Source organism: Elaeis guineensis, chromosome 7 (genome assembly GCF_000442705.2).
Source record: "Elaeis guineensis isolate ETL-2024a chromosome 7, EG11, whole genome shotgun sequence".
Lineage (NCBI taxonomy): Eukaryota > Viridiplantae > Streptophyta > Magnoliopsida > Arecales > Arecaceae > Elaeis > Elaeis guineensis.
Genome location: NC_025999.2, coordinates 87,381,386 through 87,399,239, shown reverse-complemented (window position 1 = coordinate 87,399,239; position 17,854 = coordinate 87,381,386).

Here is a 17,854-nt window from a genome sequence, read left to right as displayed (position 1 = left end):
ACATTACTTACACGAGAAAAGGTTTCTCATGAAACTTTTCCACGCACAAAGAGCCACGCCCCTTCTCTTCTCACACCCAAAAGGATAGGGATAAGTTGGTTTTCGTTTGAATTCAAATTTGATTTGAATTCAAATGTGTAACCTCTTGTCTTTATCCTCTCACGCGGATAAGACACGTTCGACGTTGTTTTAAAAAGAAGAGAAAGGTGGGACGTGCGTAGAAAAATTAAGAGAGAAACTTTGGGGCGTGAGGAAGGCTTCTCCACAAGGTGAAGGTCCAAAACCTTCCGAGAGAAAAAGAAAGAAAAGAGAGAAAATTGGGCGCAGGGTTTTTGGTGTGTACCCTAGGGTTTCTACCTAGGGTTCGGGAAGTGAGATTGGTGTGCCACGAGTGTCGTGAGTCCACCAAATTTCAGAGAGAGATCCATCAGCCTCTCAAGTAACTGTGCAAATGATCTGGAGCATCCGAGAAGTCGGCACACATCGATCGAAGGAGTTCGATCAACATCTGCCATCAAAAGGGTGAAATCACGAACTAGCATTCGTGAGGAGCTGATCAGACGGGAGCTTCGTGTGGATGATCCGCAGAAGCCAGATAGTTGGGTGGCTGCGATGTGACGATCAGAGCCCTCCGACGGTGATCAGATTGCGATGATCGACTACCCGCAAAAGGTGATGTGTTCTAAACACAGTACTGTAAAACGTTTACTGATTCAAATTTGAATTTCAAATTTAAATGTATGCTGTTGTATCATATTTAGATCCTAGTGTAGGGTTAATTAGTAATAATTAATGAGATTAATTAATAATTCTGCTGTAAAATAGTAATTTTGAAAAAATTTTAAAATTACCATTTTGCCCCTGCACTAAATTTTTGCTTCAATTGGTATCAGAGCAGGTTCTAGAATATGATATACATATGCATGCGTAGATTAAGGTGTAATCTATAAGTTTAAATTTAAAATTCAAAATTTGAAATTCGAAATTCAAAAAGATTTGAAATTTGAAATTTGAAATTTGTTAGAAGTTTCAAATTTGAAATTTAAAATTTGAAATTTGAAATTTGGTTGAAATCTCAAATTTGAAATTTGAAATTCGAAATTTAAAATTTGAAATTCAAAATTCAAAATTTGAAATTTGAAATTTGGTTGAAATCTCAAATTTGAAATTTGAAATTTGAAATTCGAAATTTAAAATTTGAAATTTAAAATTCAAAATTTAAAATTCAAAGATTGAAAATTCGAAATTTGAAATTTGGTTGAAATCTCAAATTTGAAATTTAAAATTTAAAATTTAAAATTTGAAATTTAAAATTTAAATTTTGAAATTTGTATATTTAGATATACTTGATCCAAGTAGCAAGTAATCTAATTGGGTTGTTGTCATGGCCGTCCGGTCATAAGAGAAAAGTAGGGTTTAAAGGCCCTCTCTTCCCATTCGATGGGGTCTCCTATGGCGGTAGGGGTGCCGATGCAATTATATCCCATGCCGATGAAGCAGTGAAAGGGCTTAATTAAGAAATTTATCATGAATATGTTAGATTAGATCTAAAAGAAAATTTATGATTTATTTTGAGTTATTTTCTGTTATGAAATGAGCAATAGAATTGCTGTTTATAAAATGTGCTGACCCGTTTGTGAAATGAGTTAACACATTTGGTGAACAGAAAAATAAAATCTTTCAAATTTGAAAATTGTTTTCGAAATGCCAAACCCTGACCCATCAGCCCAAGTACTTAATTAAAAGAATTAAGTGTTGTCTAGTAGGTCTAAAATTGTGAATTAAGACCTAAGACAATTGCATAAACTTTTGGGTCAATGGGTTAGATAAATTAGGTCCATAATTGGGTTAGACCTAAGGTTAGTTTAAAAAAATGGACTAATTGGAGTAATTGGTCAAATCTAATCAAAAGTTGAATTAGATTAGGTCAAGGATACTCTAGACTCAACTTCAATAGTTGTAGTTGAATGGGTCCATGTCTTTAACTAGATCAAGATGGACTTAATTCATGGCTACGCGGTGGAGCTCTATTTACTAAGTTGATCAAAATTAAAACTAATGAACCGGTTGGTGTCTAAGGTAAGTTCGGCAGTTTTGACCAGTGGTTCTTAAGCGGGAGCTACTCGCATTGATTCGATCATTGACGAGTTAATGGCAAATCCCCACCACTGATCTCACTTACCTGGCCAATCTGGTAAGTTAGATTTTGATTAGATCACTTGGTGATTAGAGCTCACCCATGTCATTAGGTAAATCAGTATGACTGATTTAGGTGCTCCTAATGCCAGCTTTAATTAAATCCTTTTTAATCTGACTTGGTGAAGTCAGTGGGAGGATTGAAATTGGCTGGATGATTTCTTCTCTACTATTCTTTAATAAAATCCTCAAAATTATTAGGTCCCTAAAATGATTAAGTTATAATGATAACTAAGTCATAGCCTCCCATTAAGTGAATGATAATGAGTCCATTAGTTCAATGATCATTGGAGGCCCAAAGGCCTGGTGCTCATTGGCTAATGGAATTATTATTCATAATATGATAATTTGATTGAGTCTTTCTGATGGTGGTTAGGTTGGTCGGCCAAAGTCGGACCTGATCATTTATTGGTCCGATTCACTAAATTAAGTCATGTTAATGGTTGGACCTAACCAGATCTTTTCAGTGGAGGCCAAAGCCTACTGATTAGGTTCTGGGGCAAAATAAATTACTAGAAGTTGTTTAGAGAAACAACTGGTTACGAACCTACCCATAGATGCACATGGGTTGACCAACCAAAGTTGGGCTCGTGTGTAGTCTGTGTGGATTCTAGTACCCATTAAGGAATTAAAGTAATTTCTCGAATTGGAGGATGAGGCTACCAGTTCGTAAAAATATTGGGAAAAACTTTAGACTAAAGTCCAAGTCTTTAGTATTAATTTATGTACTAATAGAGGTCTCGTTTTCCTTTAAGCAGCTATGGCCACTATCCTGTCGCTCCGGTCATTATTAGATAATGACAAGCTCATGGGACCCAATTTCGATAGCTGGTATCGAAAATTGAAAATCGTCCTTGAGCATGAACGGATCCTTTATTTAGTAACGGATCCAGCACCTGAGGAGCCAGCTCCGAACGCTAGTAAAGCGATCCGAGACACTTACTTGAAGTGGCTCAATGACCGCACCACCATTCGATGTATTATGCTGGCAGCAATGAATGACGAGTTCAGCCGAAGGTTTGAGAACGCCCAGCCACAGGAGATGCTTCAAATGTTGAACGACTCCTTTGGCACGCCTGACGACGTTGAAAGGCACAAAACTAGTTGTGCTATTTTCAATGCTCGGATGAGGGATGGGGCCTCAGTCACTGATCATGTACTGTATATGATCGAGATGATTGAGCGCCTAAGAAAATTGGGCTTTCCTCTGCACGAGCAGCTCGGTAAGGATGCGATCCTTAATTCCTTGCCCAAGTCCTTCCTCCCATTCCTTACTCATTTTCGAATGACAAAGCCTGCAGTAAACTACCATGGATTGTTGGGGTTGCTGCAGAACTTTGAGGAGGATCACCAACTCCATAAGGAGTCGGTGAATGTAGTGGGAGGGTCTTCTTCTCGTCGTCAACCCTTTGGGAAGGGGAAGAAGAACAAGAAGAAGAAAAATAAGAAGGTGCAATCTCATGCTGGGACAGTAGCACGGGGTCAGACCAAGAAGCGCAAGCATGACCAGAGCCAGGCGGAGTGCTTCTTTTGCAAGAAGCACGGGCATTGGAAGAGGAACTGTCCTCAATACATTGCCTCCCTGGACCCGAACAGGCCAAAGAAGAAGCAAGGTAATTATATGATAACTCCTTGCAACTTTTCGATTTGTGATACTACTGCCTGAGTATTGGATACCGGAAGTCCTTATCATATTTGTAATTCGATGCAGGGTCTGCAGGTCAGTAGAAGATTTGATGAAGGCGAGAGGTTCCTGAATGTTGGAGATGGAAGCAAAGTTCCAGTTCTAGCTTTAGGAATCATGAGTCTTGTAATCAATTCTCGTAATGTAATTCTGAGTGAATGTCACTATTGTCCAAATTTTTTATTAAATATTATTTCTGTAGGCCTTTTGGCCATGTACGGTTATAATTTTTTAATAAAAAAAAATATTTGCAATATCATTTTGAATGGTGTTACAATATTTGTTGGACAATTAAATAATAGAATTTACTTACTATCACAGCCTGTTAATGTGGTTCAAAAATTCGGTAAACGCTCTAGAATAGATAATGTGTCAGAAGTCTACCTTTGGCACTGTAGGCTAGGTCATATCAATAAGAACAGGATAAACAGGTTGGCTCAAGAAGGAATTCTTGAAGTTAGTGATTGTGAATCACTTCCAACCTGTGAGTCCTGTCTTCTTGGAAAGATGACCAAGTCACCTTTTACTGAAAAAGGTGAGCGAGCCAGTGAACTCTTAGGTCTGGTACATTCTGATGTATGTGGACCCATGAGCTCAAGTGCAAGAGGTGGATTTTTCTACTTCATAACCTTCACAGACGACCTATCTAGGTATGGGTATGTCTATTTAATGAAGCATAAGTCAGAATCATTTGAAATGTTCAAACTATTCCGAAATGAGGTAGAAAAATAAACTGGGAAGTGTATTAAAACTCTTCGATCTGATCGAGGAGGTGAATACCTTTCCAATGAGTTTCTGACGTATCTAGGAGAGAATGGGATTCTCTCTCAGTGGACTCCTCCTGGAACACCACAGCATAATGGTGTGTCTGAAAGGAGGAATCGGACCCTGTTAGACATGGTTCGATCCATGATGGGGTTTGCTGGTCTGCCGATCTCCCTCTGGGGATATGCGCTCGAATCGGCTTGTTACCTTCTAAATAGAGTTTCGAGTAAGTCTGTAGCCAAAACGCCATATGAGATATGGATAGGACGTAAGCCAGTACTCTCGCACCTTAGGGTTTGGGGGTGTCCGGCTTATGTTAAACGTTTAATTACAGACAAGCTTGGACCTAGGTCTGACAAGTGTAATTTTATAGGATACCCAAAAGAGACCAAAGGATATTATTTCTACCTTGCTGATGAGCAAAAGGTGTTTGTCAGCCTTAAGGCAATCTTTTTAGAAAAGGAGTTCCTTAGTGAAGGAACTGTTGCCTCTAAAGTCGAACTTGACGAAGTTCGACAGGTGAAAAAATCGACACATGTTACTGAACCTGAACCGGATTTGATTAGATCAGATCCGGAGCCCATTGATTATGCACCCTTAAGGCGGTCTGGTAGAGTACCACATCAACCGGACAGATATTATGGTTTCTTGGTCTGGGATGGTGATCCTATCGAACTTGATGAAAACGATGAGGATCCGATCACCTACATGGATGCAATGCAGAGACCTGACTCTGAGAAATGGCTAGAGGCCATGAAATCCGAAATGGAGTCCATGAAGGTCAACGATGTGTGGACATTGGTTGACCCACCCGAAGGAGTAAAACCCATAGGGTGTAAGTGGGTCTTCAAAAGGAAGAGGGGCGCAGACGGAAAGGTGGAGACCTATAAAGCCCGTCTGGTTGCCAAGGGATATCGTCAACGTTATGGTATAGACTATGACGAGATGTTTTCTCCTGTGGCAATGCTCAAATCCATTCGGATTATGCTTGCGATAGCTGCCCATCTGGACTATGAAATCTGGCAGATGGATGTGAAGACAGCTTTCCTAAACGGAGAGCTGGACGAAGAGGTGTATATGATACAACCTGAAGGGTTCACATCCACAGATGAGTCTAAGGTGTGCAAGCTACAGAGGTCCATTTATGGACTTAAGCAGGCATCTCGAAGTTGGAACATACGTTTTGATAGGACGATCAAAACGTATGGCTTCGTTAAGAACGGAGAAGAACCCTGCATTTATAAGTGGGCTAATGGTCCAGCAGTAGTATTTCTTATATTGTATGTGGATGACATTCTCTTAATCGGGAATGATGTCCCTGCATTTCAGGGAATAAAGATTTGACTGTCGTCATAGTTCTCCATGAAGGATCTGGAAGAAGCTTCCTACATCCTAGGGATGAGGATCTATAGGGATAGATCCAAAAAGTTGCTTGGCTTATCCCAGTCCACGTACATTGATACTATGCTGAAAAGGTTCAGCATGAAAAATTCCAAGAAAGACTATCTACCGATAGGCCATGGAATTTCTCTCTCGGAGAGGGATTGTCCGACAACACCTCAAGAGAGAGAGCGTATGGGTAGGATTCCATATGCTTCGACAGTGGGATCTATCATGTACGTCATGACATGTACACGACCAGATGTGGCATACTCACTAGGGGTAGTGAGTAGATACCAATCTGATCCAGAAGAGAATCACTGGAAGGTTGTTAAAACCATCCTGAAGTATTTGAGAAATACTAAGGACCAGTGGCTTATATATGGTGAATCAGACTTGAGACTTATAGGGTTTACAGACTGTAGTTTCCAGTCTGATCGAGATGATAGCAAGAGTGTGTCAGGATTTATTTTTACCCTTAATGGTGGGGCTGTCTGCTGGAAGAGTTCCAAGCAGCACACTGTGGCTGATTCAGTATGCGAGGCGGAGTATATTGCTGCATCAGATGCTGCCAAAGAAGCGGTGTGGCTGAGAAAATTCATCACCGAGCTCGGAGTAGCACCCTCCCTTGTTGGTCCAGTTCTGCTCTACTGCGACAGCTCTGGAGCCATTGCTCAGGCGAAGGAACCAAAGGCACACCAGCGGACGAAGCATATTCTGTGCCGCTACCATCTCATCCGGGAGATCGTGGATCGAGGTGACGTCGACCTTCAGAAGATCGACGGAAAGGAGAACCTGGCCGACCCATTCACTAAAGCCATTGCGGTGAAGGAGTTCAACGATTACAAGTCGAAGATTGGTATTAGATACTGCACCGATAGGCTTTAGGCCAAGTGGGAGATTGTTGGGAATAGTATCCCAAAGTCAATCGTCAGCCTGTTGACGGTTGTGTTCCTTTTGTATTAGTACATGAATTATAAATAAATAAAAGTTATTTTGGTATTTTTTCATCACAAATGTTTCATCTTCTAATGAACTCCTGTGTTGTGGTGAAGTCCTTAGGACTATTTAGACTCGACAAAGGAGGATTTGTCGTTTAGTCCTTAAACATGTTCGCGACCAAATGATACGTTGTTACCAAGGACGACAATATTTATCGAGCATAGGTCGTTGTGTGCCATATGGGTTGGTTGTCCTCATAACCAAAGAGTGTGGAGACACTGGTATGGCATACAGGTGAGATGTAATGGTACATCTGCACTGAACGTGACCAACTCCGGAGCTATTTCTGCTGTCAAGATTTGCTCCGATGGGATATGGGTATAAATGTCCCTCCGACCTGAGACCGCCACGGTGACTTGCAAGCAACTCACTGCACTTAGGCACTGGACTACCTGAATTTCTAATTCAGTGACGGAAGGTTGCTGGGTGTAGTCAAGTACTTGACTTGTCGGTGCGTGTGTCAAGATGGGATTGACCACTCCAGTTTAGGAGCTGTGTACAGTCGTGTTTCAATTTAGCAAAACCTTGGCCAGGGTAGTCCTAGTGAGGAGTCACAGGACTAATTGAGTTGAGCACGATTCGGATGATATCATCAGGGTTGACAGTTTAACTCTGAGTCATCCTAAACACAGGGGTCAAAAGGGATGAATTATACGGTAACCATATTCACGTAGGTTCTGAATGTTGCGATTGCGATTATTCGACCTATCCGGTCGTCGGGTACCATTGCTAGATGGTCACTTTGATTAGTACAGAAATTGATTCCTGTGCTACCGGCTTAGGTTCGAACCTGCGGGGTCACACACATTAGAGGTTCCTTTCTGATCTGATGGCTGATTATGAGTCTTATCTATCTGAAACTCTATGATTGAGAATTAGGATTCTCTAATCATGAGTTCCACACATTTTGGGTACCGGGGTCAAAATTTTGAATTTCGAATTTTGAATTTGAAATTTGAACTCTTTGATCAGGGTTTCATATCGATGGTCTCTGATGCCTGATTGCCCATCGGATTTGGACTCAATATTTATGAGAGGTTTAATTAGTGATTTAATCACTAATTAACTCAATTTGATTGAGTAATTATTTTTGGATCAAGTCCAATTGAATTGGATTCAGTTTGGATTGACCCGATTAGGTTAAATGTTGACCTAATCGCTAAGGTGGTTTAGTCCCTGATTTGATCAGGGGTTAGGTTTAGTTAATTCCTGATTTGATTAGAATTTTATTAAGCCTAATTAAGCCTAATTATGTTGGGTTTAATTTGGTCTAATTGTGCTCAACCTATTTTAAACTAGGTTGGCTCAATTTGAATCAAACCACCTTGTTTTAAATTCCCTGCGTCACCCAACTTCCTTGCACCCATTTGAATTCACGAGAAGAAACTTCTCGTGAAATTTTTCTCACGTAAAACCCTTCCCCACGTCCTCATTTGTGTGCCATATGGATGGATAAATTAATTAGTTAGCCATTCAAATTCAAAGCATGTTTGAATTTGAATGGATAACTTATCACTTGCCCTTTCATCCTTATCCATTTTGTGCGCCACATTACTTACACGAGAAAAGGTTTCTCGTGAAACTTTTCCACACACAAAGAGCCACGCCCCTTCTCTTCTCACGCCCAAAAGGATAGGGATAAGTTGATTTTTGTTTGAATTCAAATTTGATTTGAATTCAAATGTGTAACCTCTTGTCTTTATCCTCTCATGCGGATAAGACACGTTCGACGTTGTTTTAAAATGAGGAGAAAGGTGGGACGTGCGTAGAAAAATTAGGAGAGAAACTTTGGGGTGTGAGGAAGGCTTCTGCACAAGGTGAAGGTCCAAAACCTTCCGAGAGAAAAAGAAAGAAAAGAGAGAAAATTGGGCGTAGGGTTTTTGGTGTGTACCCTAGGGTTTCTACCTAGGGTTCGGGAAGTGAGATTGGTGTGCCACGAGTGTCGTGAGTCCACCAAATTTCAGAGAGAGATCCATCAGTCTCTCAAGTAACTGTGCAGACGATCCGGAGCATTCAAGAAGTCGGCACACATCGATCGAAGGAGTTCGATCAACATCTGCCATCAAAAGGGTGAAATCACGAACTAGCATTCGTGAGGAGCTGATCAGACGGGAGCTTCGTGTGGACGATCCATAGAGGCCAGACAGTTGGGTGGCTGTGACATGATGATCAGAGCCCTCCGACGGTGATCAGATTGCGGTGATCGACTACCCACAAAAGGTGATGTGTTCTAAACACAGTACTGTAAAACGTTTACTGATTCAAATTTGAATTTTAAATTTAAATGCATGCTGTTGTATCATATTTAGATCCTAGTGTAGGGTTAATTAGTATTAATTAATGAGATTAATTAATAATTCCGCTGTAAAATTATAATTTTGAAAAAGTTTTAAAATTACCATTTTGCCCCTGCACTAAATTTTTGCTTCAAAGACAACTCCTAAGACCCCGCAGCTCAATGGTGTGGCCGAACGAATGAATTGCACTGTTGTGGAGCGAGTTCACTGTATGTTGTCAAATGCTAAGCTCTCAAAGCAATTTTGGGGTGAGACCTTGAGGATCGCTATTCATATCATCAATATCACTCCAATTTTGTGGCTGGATGGCGATGTTCCAAAGCATGTGTGGATTGGAAGGAAAGTCTCTTATGATTACTTGCGAGTGTTCGAATGTCGAGCACTGATACATATATCAAAAGATGAAAGAACAAAGTTGAACACAAAGTCAATGGAGTGTATTTTTCTTAGGTATCCCAATGAAGAGTTCGGATATCATCTATGGGATCCAGTAAACAAGAAGATTGTTTGTAGTTGAGATGTGGTCTTCTTGGAGGATCAGTTTCTTGATGACATCAAGAAGAAGACGGAGGTCTCAAGGGCTATTTCTACTGATCTGGAGATCGAAAAGTTGATTGGATAGCAACAACCAGAAACTAATAGCGGTGATACACAAATGGGTGCTAAAAATATATAGTTGGACTCTTCTATTGAATCAAAAAATTCTATTGGTACTGATATACGATCAAAGATCGAGAATACAAAAGCTAAACAGCAAGCAGAGGTATAGCTATGGAGATCTACATGGAGGCATATTCTATCCAGGAGATACTCATCCAATGAATATGTATTACTTACTGATGGAGAAGAGCAAGAAAACTATCAAGAGACCATTTCGTGTAGTGATGGTCAGAAGTGGCTAGAGGCTATGCAAGAGGAGATGAGCTTGTTGCATAAAAACCAAACATATGATTTGGTAATGCTCCCGCATGATAAGAAAGCTTTGAAGAACAAGTGGGTGTCCAGAAAGAAAGCACGGGAGAAGACTTCTCAACCAAGATACAAAGTAAGGTTGGTTATGAAGGGGTTTGGCTAAATAAAAAGTATTGACTTTGAAGAAATTTTTTCTCTAGTAGTTAAAATGAGTCCTATTCGGGTTGTTCTAAGTATAGCTGCAAGTTAAAATCTTGAAGTTGAGCAGCTCGATGTGAAAATGATTTTTCTTTATGATGATTTGGAAGAGGAGATTTATATGGAACAACCGAAGGGCTTCAAAGTCAAAGGTAAGGAAAGATTAGTGTATAGGTTGAGGAAGAATTTATATGGACTAAAGCAAGCACCGTGCCAATGGTATAAAAAGTTTGACTCCTTTATAGTTGATCATGGCTACAAGAAGATATTGTCAGATCGTTGTGTTTATGTGCAAAAATTTGATGATAGTGATTTTATTATTATTTTTTTATACGTCGATGATATGCTTGTTGTGGGTCATGATATGAAGAAGATTTGTATATTGAAGGATAAACTTAGTAAATCCTTTGCTATGAAGGATTTGGGTGCAGCAAAGCAAGTACTTGGCATGTAGATTACTCGTGATAGAGAGACCAAAAAGTTGTGGCTGTCACAAGAATGTTATATTAAGAAGGTATTTTAGAGATTCAGCATGAACAAAGTCATACCTGTGAGTTCTCCATTGACCAATCACTTCCAGTTGAGTTCTCAACAATATCCTTTTACTGATGTAGAGAAGGAGGAGATGAGACATACACCCTATGCTTCGATGGTTGGTAGTTTAATGTATGCAATGGTATGTACAAAACTCGATATTGATCATTCAGTGAGCATTGTGAGCAGATTTCTTTCAAATCCAAATAAGCAACATTGGATGGCTGTAAAGTGGATCTTGAGGTATCTATGTAGTACTTTCAAATTTTATTTGTATTTGAAAGGTGAGAGGCGATTGCTTGAAGGATATACTGATGCCAATATGGTGGGTGATGTTGATTCGAGAAAATCGACCTCAGATTATTTAGTCACATTTGCAGGGGGAGCTGTGTCATGGTAATTGTTGGTGCAAAAATCCACTTGCGCCGGAGAAGCTGGAGTCGGAGAAGCCGCGGTCGTCGTCGGGACCTGCAAGGGAAGTCTAAACTGGAGGTGGGGTTGCTCCGACAAGACCCTCCGACGCTCAAGTCAATTCTCTGCCTCAACAAGAATGGAGTGCTCGAACGGAGAATTTAGCAGAGTTTTGAGATAAGAAAAATGAGCTTAAAGAATAACGTATCTGGGTCCCCCTTTTATAGGTGGAGGAGGCAACGGATTGATGGCGACGTTTGTAACCGCCTGGTAGTGGGCCGCCCATGGTCAGGGAAATTGATTGCGAAAGATAGTGGGGTAGACCCGTGGCTATCGTCATAGCCCGCCACGTAGGGCCTGTTGCAAGTAGTGGAGCGGCGTCTGTTGCCGCTAATTGTCAGCGAGTAGTGGGATCGTGCAGCACCTGCCGCAGGGAATGGAGCAGCATCGTGGCCGTTGACACGGCCTGTCAGAGAATAATGGGTCCGCCGCAGGGGGTGATGGAGCCGCACGGAATCCGCTACAGGAAGTGGAACAGGATCATGGTTGTTATTGTGATCTGCCAAGGGGCGCGGATCTGTTGATCGAGGCTCGGCAGTGGTCGGAGTTTGGCCTTTGTAGGAGTCCGGGAGGGGTCCTCCTTTCGGTTGAGGTTGTGGGTGGAGTCCGGCTCCAGTAGCTGATACTGAGGTCGGAGACTGAGGGCGAGCCGTCCTACTGTCGATGGCGGAGCCCGGCTCCCGTAGGAGTCCGGGCGAAGCTGTTCTGCTGTCGATGGTAGAGTCTGGCTCCCGTAGGAGTCCGGGCGAAGCTGGTCTGCTGTCGATGGCGGAGCCCGGCTCCCGTAGGAGTCCGAGCGAAGCTGTTCTGCTATCGATGGCGAAGCCCGACTCCCGTAGGAGTCCGGCTGAAGCTGTTCTGCTGTCGATGGCGGAGCCCGGCTCCCGTAGGAGTCCGGGCGAAGCTGTTCTGCTGTCGATGGCGGAGCCCGGCTCCCGTAGGAGTCCGGGCGAAGCTGGTCTGCTGTCGATGATGGAGCCCGGCTCCCGTAGGAGTCTGGGTGAAGCTGTTCTGCTGTCGATGGCAGAGCCCGGCTCCCGTAGGAGTCCGGGCGAAGCTGTTCTGCTGTCGATGGTGGAGCCCGGCTCCCGTAGGAGTCCGGGCGAAGCTGTTCTGCTGTCGATGACGGAGCCCGGCTCCCGTAGGAGTCCGGGCAAAGCTGTTCTGCTGTCGATGGTGGAGTCCGACTCCCGTAGGAGTCCGGGCGAAGCTGTTCTGCTGTCGATTTCGGCTGTGGGTATTTTATACCCAACACCAGTCCCCCTACTTCCGAGTTTGAATTTCAAGCGAAGGAAGTACACACAGAGAGAGATGCGCACAGCCGGGATCGCCCCTTCGAATTCTGCGCATTGCCGCCCCCAGACATTTTGACATTTAATGCGCGCATGTCAGAGTCTGCTTTTCGGTGAAGGCGATCCGAAGAGTCTTTTCGGAATCCCCGTTGAAACGCGATCCCAAGCGTCGTGCTGCGGGAATTTGTGAGCGGTCAACCCTCGATGGTGATGAAGGGGATAAGCGCGACACGTGGCACACACCAGCTGGCCCGGGAATACACGCCGCCATAACTACGCCAGGATCCGTTGGCTATTTAAACCCCTCAGTCCCTTCGTGGCTTCATCCTGACGCTTTCTTTTCGTCTGAGAGTTTTGCTTCTCTCGCCCCAGTCCTTGTCTCCTTCCCTCGCACCATGTCCTCTACTCGGGAGGCTGTTCTTGAGGGAATTTTTAGGGCTTGGAGGAAGGTGAGGAGGAGAACGGCGGCCGGTGAGAATCTCCGTCGTTCTAAAGGGAGCCCAAGGAAGAATTCCTTCAACAACAGAGGTTTAATAACGGGGGCTGTCGGTGAAGTTCTGCCCGTGAATTTCGGAGTGGCAAGGCGGGGTGATACCGGTCAAGAGGGCAGAGCAGTCGTCATAAGCCATGATGGGATCCTTGACGCCGTCAGGGCCGAGAGACTAGAGGCGGTCGGCGTCGACGGTGGGGCAGTAGAACTTGTTGTGGGGGCGATGGAAGTAACGCATGCCGACCTTGCCGGAGCATCTCGGGTGGCGGCCGTCGTGGTGCATTCGAAGATGAGGCACATCTCTGGTGTCGCAACCGCTCCTGAAGTGGCTACGGTTCTTCTTGAAATAGGTCTTCGCTACTGCCGCCGTTGCCCTCATCGCCTCCGGAGATCTATCCCACCCCTTTCCCGCTAAGGTTGGGACTTTGGGGAACAGAATGATGCGAGATGGGGCGAGAGTTGTTACACGCACTGGAGGATGCGACTGAGAAGGATAGAGATGGAGTTCGTAGCTCGGAGCGGCCTCCGGTTCGTCCTGCCCGAACCGTGCTCGCGAGACTTGCGATGACGTGTATCTTCTTTTTCATCTTCTTTTTTCCTGACCCTCCGGGTCTTGTAACGTGTACTTCTGTTAAATGAAAAAGTGATTTTGGTACCTTGTTTGTATCTTGTGTTAAATAGTTGTCTGTCGAACTTCATCATTTTCCTTTCCTTCTCTTTGTCTGTGTTACGTCGTCCCAAGGTCATCGACGACCTCTTCAGTTCATGTGGGGTCGTCATTCGCCGAACTCCTTTTCAGCTTTTATGCCGTTCGGAGATACCCACTTGTCAGGTTTGCTTGGATTTCTCTTCGCTGAAGTCGGGGCGAAGTTCGGCTCCCTTGATGATCCGAACGGAGAAGCCCTCCTAAAGTTGGAGTAGCTCGGCTCCCGTAAGAGTCAGGGCAAAGTTTTTCTGCAATCGAAATCATAAGCAAAGTCTGGCTTCCGTAGAAGTCCGGGTGGAGTTGTCCTGTAGCTGATGTTGGTGATGGAGCCCGACTCCCGTAGGAGTCCGAGTGAAGTCTTTTTTGTTGTTGGAACCCGACTCCCGCAGGAGTCCGGGTGAAGTCTTCTTTGGCGTAGAAACCCGGCTCCCGTGGGAGTCCGGATGAAGTCTTCTTTGGCGTAGAAACCCGGCTCCCGTGGGAGTCCGGATGAAGTCTCCTTTGGCGTAGAAACCCGGCTCCCGTGGGAGTTCGGATGAAGTCTTCTTTGACGTAGAAACCCGGCTCCCATGGGAGTCCGGATGAAGTCTTCTTTGGCGGCGGAACCCGGCTCCCGTAGGAGTCCGGGACTTCCACTTTGCTCATGTCAGGACGAGGTTCTCCTCCTGTTCCTGACAGAGCCGTGGGGGCACATTAGGGCGTTGCAAGGCCTCTCCCCCCATCCGGTCTAAAAGAACCGGGCCTTTGACTTTGCTCAAGTTAGGGCGAGGTTCTCCTCCTGTCCCTAACAGGGCTGTGGGGGCACATATGGGCGTTGCAAAGCCTCTCCCTCCATCCGGTCTAAAAGAACCGGGCCTTCGACTTTGATCAAGTTAGGGCGAGGTTCTCCTCCTGTCCCTAACAGGGCTGTGGGGGCACATATGGGCGTTGCAAGGCCTCTCCCCCCATCCGGTCTAAAAGAATCGGGCCTTCGACTTTTATAAGGTTGTCCTCTTCATTTTTGATACCGTCCGCTCGAATTGTCCCAAGACAAATGGGCACGCATTTTTTGATTAGGACGAAATTATTGGTAGTACATCCGTAAGTTTTCTGAGCTCCAAGGTCATGGAAGGTCGGCTCCTCCGAGCTCCTTAAGTTTCAGGCCGGACTACTTCTTTGACCTCATAAGGTCCCTCCCAGTTTGGGGCAAGCTTCCCCTGGCCCTGTGGTTGTGAGACAGCAGCTCGTCGGAGCACTAGATCCCCTACTTTGAATGCCTTGTTCTTGACTCGGGCGTTGTAATATCGGGCTACTTTCTGTCTGTAGGCTGCCATTCGAACCTGAGCAATCTCCCGCCTTTCTTCCAGTAGGTCGAGGTTGGCTCTGAGACTTTGCGCGTTTTGGGGTTCGTCGAATGCCACGACTCGTGCCGATGGGAGTTTAAGCTCGATCGGGATGACGGCTTCCATACCAAAGGCTAAAGCAAAGGGAGTCTCTCCTGTAGGCAACCTCTGGGTGGTCCGATAAGCCCATAGCACATGATAAAGTTCGTCCGCCCAAGTTCCTTTTGCTTTTTCGAGCCTGATCTTAATCCCCTGCAAAAGGGTTCTGTTTGTTACCTCGGCTTCGCCATTCGCCTGAGGATGAGCCACTGATGTGAAGTTGTGGGAGATGTTTAGATCTTCACAGAATTCAGCAAATCTGGCTCCCGCAAATTGCCGTCCATTATCAGTGATGAGGGTTCTAGGCAAACCGAACCTGCACACGATCGATTTTCAGATGAAATCATGTACTTTCGCTTCTGTGATTTTGGCTAGTGGCTCGGTCTCGACTCATTTGGTGAAGTAGTCGATTGCTACAAGGAGGAATTTCCTTTGACCAGACGCCATGGGAAAGGGGCCAAGAATATCCATCCCCCATTGCGCAAAAGGCCATGGGGCACTCAAGGGTGTAAGCTCGGTAGCAGGTTGTCTCTGGACGTTGGCGTATCTCTGGCATCGATCACACTTTTTGACATATTCGATTGAATCACGATGCATTGTTGGCCAGTAATACCTTTGGCGGAGTAGCTTGTGGGATAGAGACCTGGCACCCAAATGACTTCCGCAAGCTCCCTCGTGTACTTCCCATAAAGCGTAGTCAGCTTCTGAGGGTCGGAGGCATCTCAAAAGAGGCAAGGAGTACGATCTTTTGTACAATTTGCCCTCATAAAGGATGTACCGGGAGGCTTGATTTCGGAGTTTCCGGGCCTCTTTCGCGTCCTGGGGGAGAATCCCATCTCTAAGATAGGTTATCAGTGGGTCGACCCAGCTGGGCTCGTGGTCGATCTCCATTACGAGTCGCGGTTCTTCCGTACTCGGATGTTTTAAAACTTCAAAGAGGACGCCCTTTGGCAATTCGGCCGGAGCCGACGTCGCCGGTTTGGAGAGAAGATTGGCTCTGGTGTTCTCCGACCTTGGAATTTGCCTGATGTCGAAATTGCCAAAGGCAGGGGTGAACTCCTTCACCTTCTCAAGATATTTGGCCATACTGTCCTCCCGCGCTTCAAAGCTCCCGCTGACTTGCCCCACCACAAGTTGGGAATCGCTGTGCACCCGGAGTTGACCTATTTCAAGCTCCTTGGCGATCCTCAATCCTGCGATCAGGGCTTCATATTTCGCTCCATTGTTTGTTGCGGAGAACTCGAACCGCAGAGCGTACTCCGCGATGACTCCCTCCGGGCTAGTCAAGATCAGGCCCGCACCCACGCCTGCCATGTTGGAAGATCCGTCCACATGGAGGGTCCAAAAGCTATCGGGGGAACTGGCTTCTTCGTCGGGGGAGTTCGGTTGAGTCTTCAGGCCGTCAATTTTGCTTTGCTCAAGTTCGGCCTCCTCGGGGATGGTGCATTCTACTATGAAATCCGCCAATATTTGGGCCTTTATTGCCGGTCTAGGTTTGTAGTTGATATCGAATTCTGTGAGCTCGATTGCCCATTTCGCCATTCTCCCAGAGGTGTCAGCTCGGTGTAAAACCGCCTTGATCGGTTGGTCGGTGAGTAACGTCACCGTGTGCCCTTGAAAGTAAGGCCGGAGTCTCCGAGCTGCAATCAACAAGGCGTAGGTCAGTTTTTCTAATTTAGTATACCTGGTCTCGGCGTTCCTCAACACGCGACTAATGTAGTAGACCGGTCGCTGGACTTTCATTTCCTCTTTAACAAGGACAGCTGCAAGGGCTGTGGGAGAGACTGCCAGGTACAAAAATAATTCCTCCTTGGGCTCGGGCTTCGCCAGTAGTGGGGGCGAGCCAAGGTAGCTTTTTAATTCTTCGAATGCCTGTTGGCATTCAGAGGTCCAACAGAAGTTCTTCGGCTGCTTGAGGGTCTGAAAGAAGGGCAGACATCGTTCGGCCGACCTCGCGACAAAGTGATTAAGAGCCGCAACTCTTTCCGTGAGGCATTGAACCTCCTTGATCGACCTTGGGGCAGTCATATTTTGGATGGTGCAAATTTTCTCTGGATTGGCCTCGATCCCACGCCCCGATACCATGAAGCCCAGGAACTTTCCTGAGGTTACCCCAAAGGCGCATTTGGTCGGATTCAGCTTCATTCTATACTTTCGAAGAGCGCCAAAGGTTTCCTCGAGGTCGGCGACATGATTTTTGGAAGACCTGCTTTTCACGAGCATATCGTCCACATAAACCTCCATGTTTCGGCCGATCTGCTCCTTGAAGATTTTGTTCACCAGTCGTTGATAGGTTGCGCCCGCATTCTTGAGGCCGAACGGCATAACCCTGTAGCAGTAAAGGCCGCGATTAGTGATAAAAGCTATCTTTTCTTCATCTTTCGATGCCATTCTAATCTGGTTATAGTCGGAGAACGCATCCATAAAAGTAAGAAGCTCATGGCCCGAGGTAGCGTCCACCAGTTGGTCGATCCTGGGAAGGGGGTAACTGTCCTTTGGGCAAGCC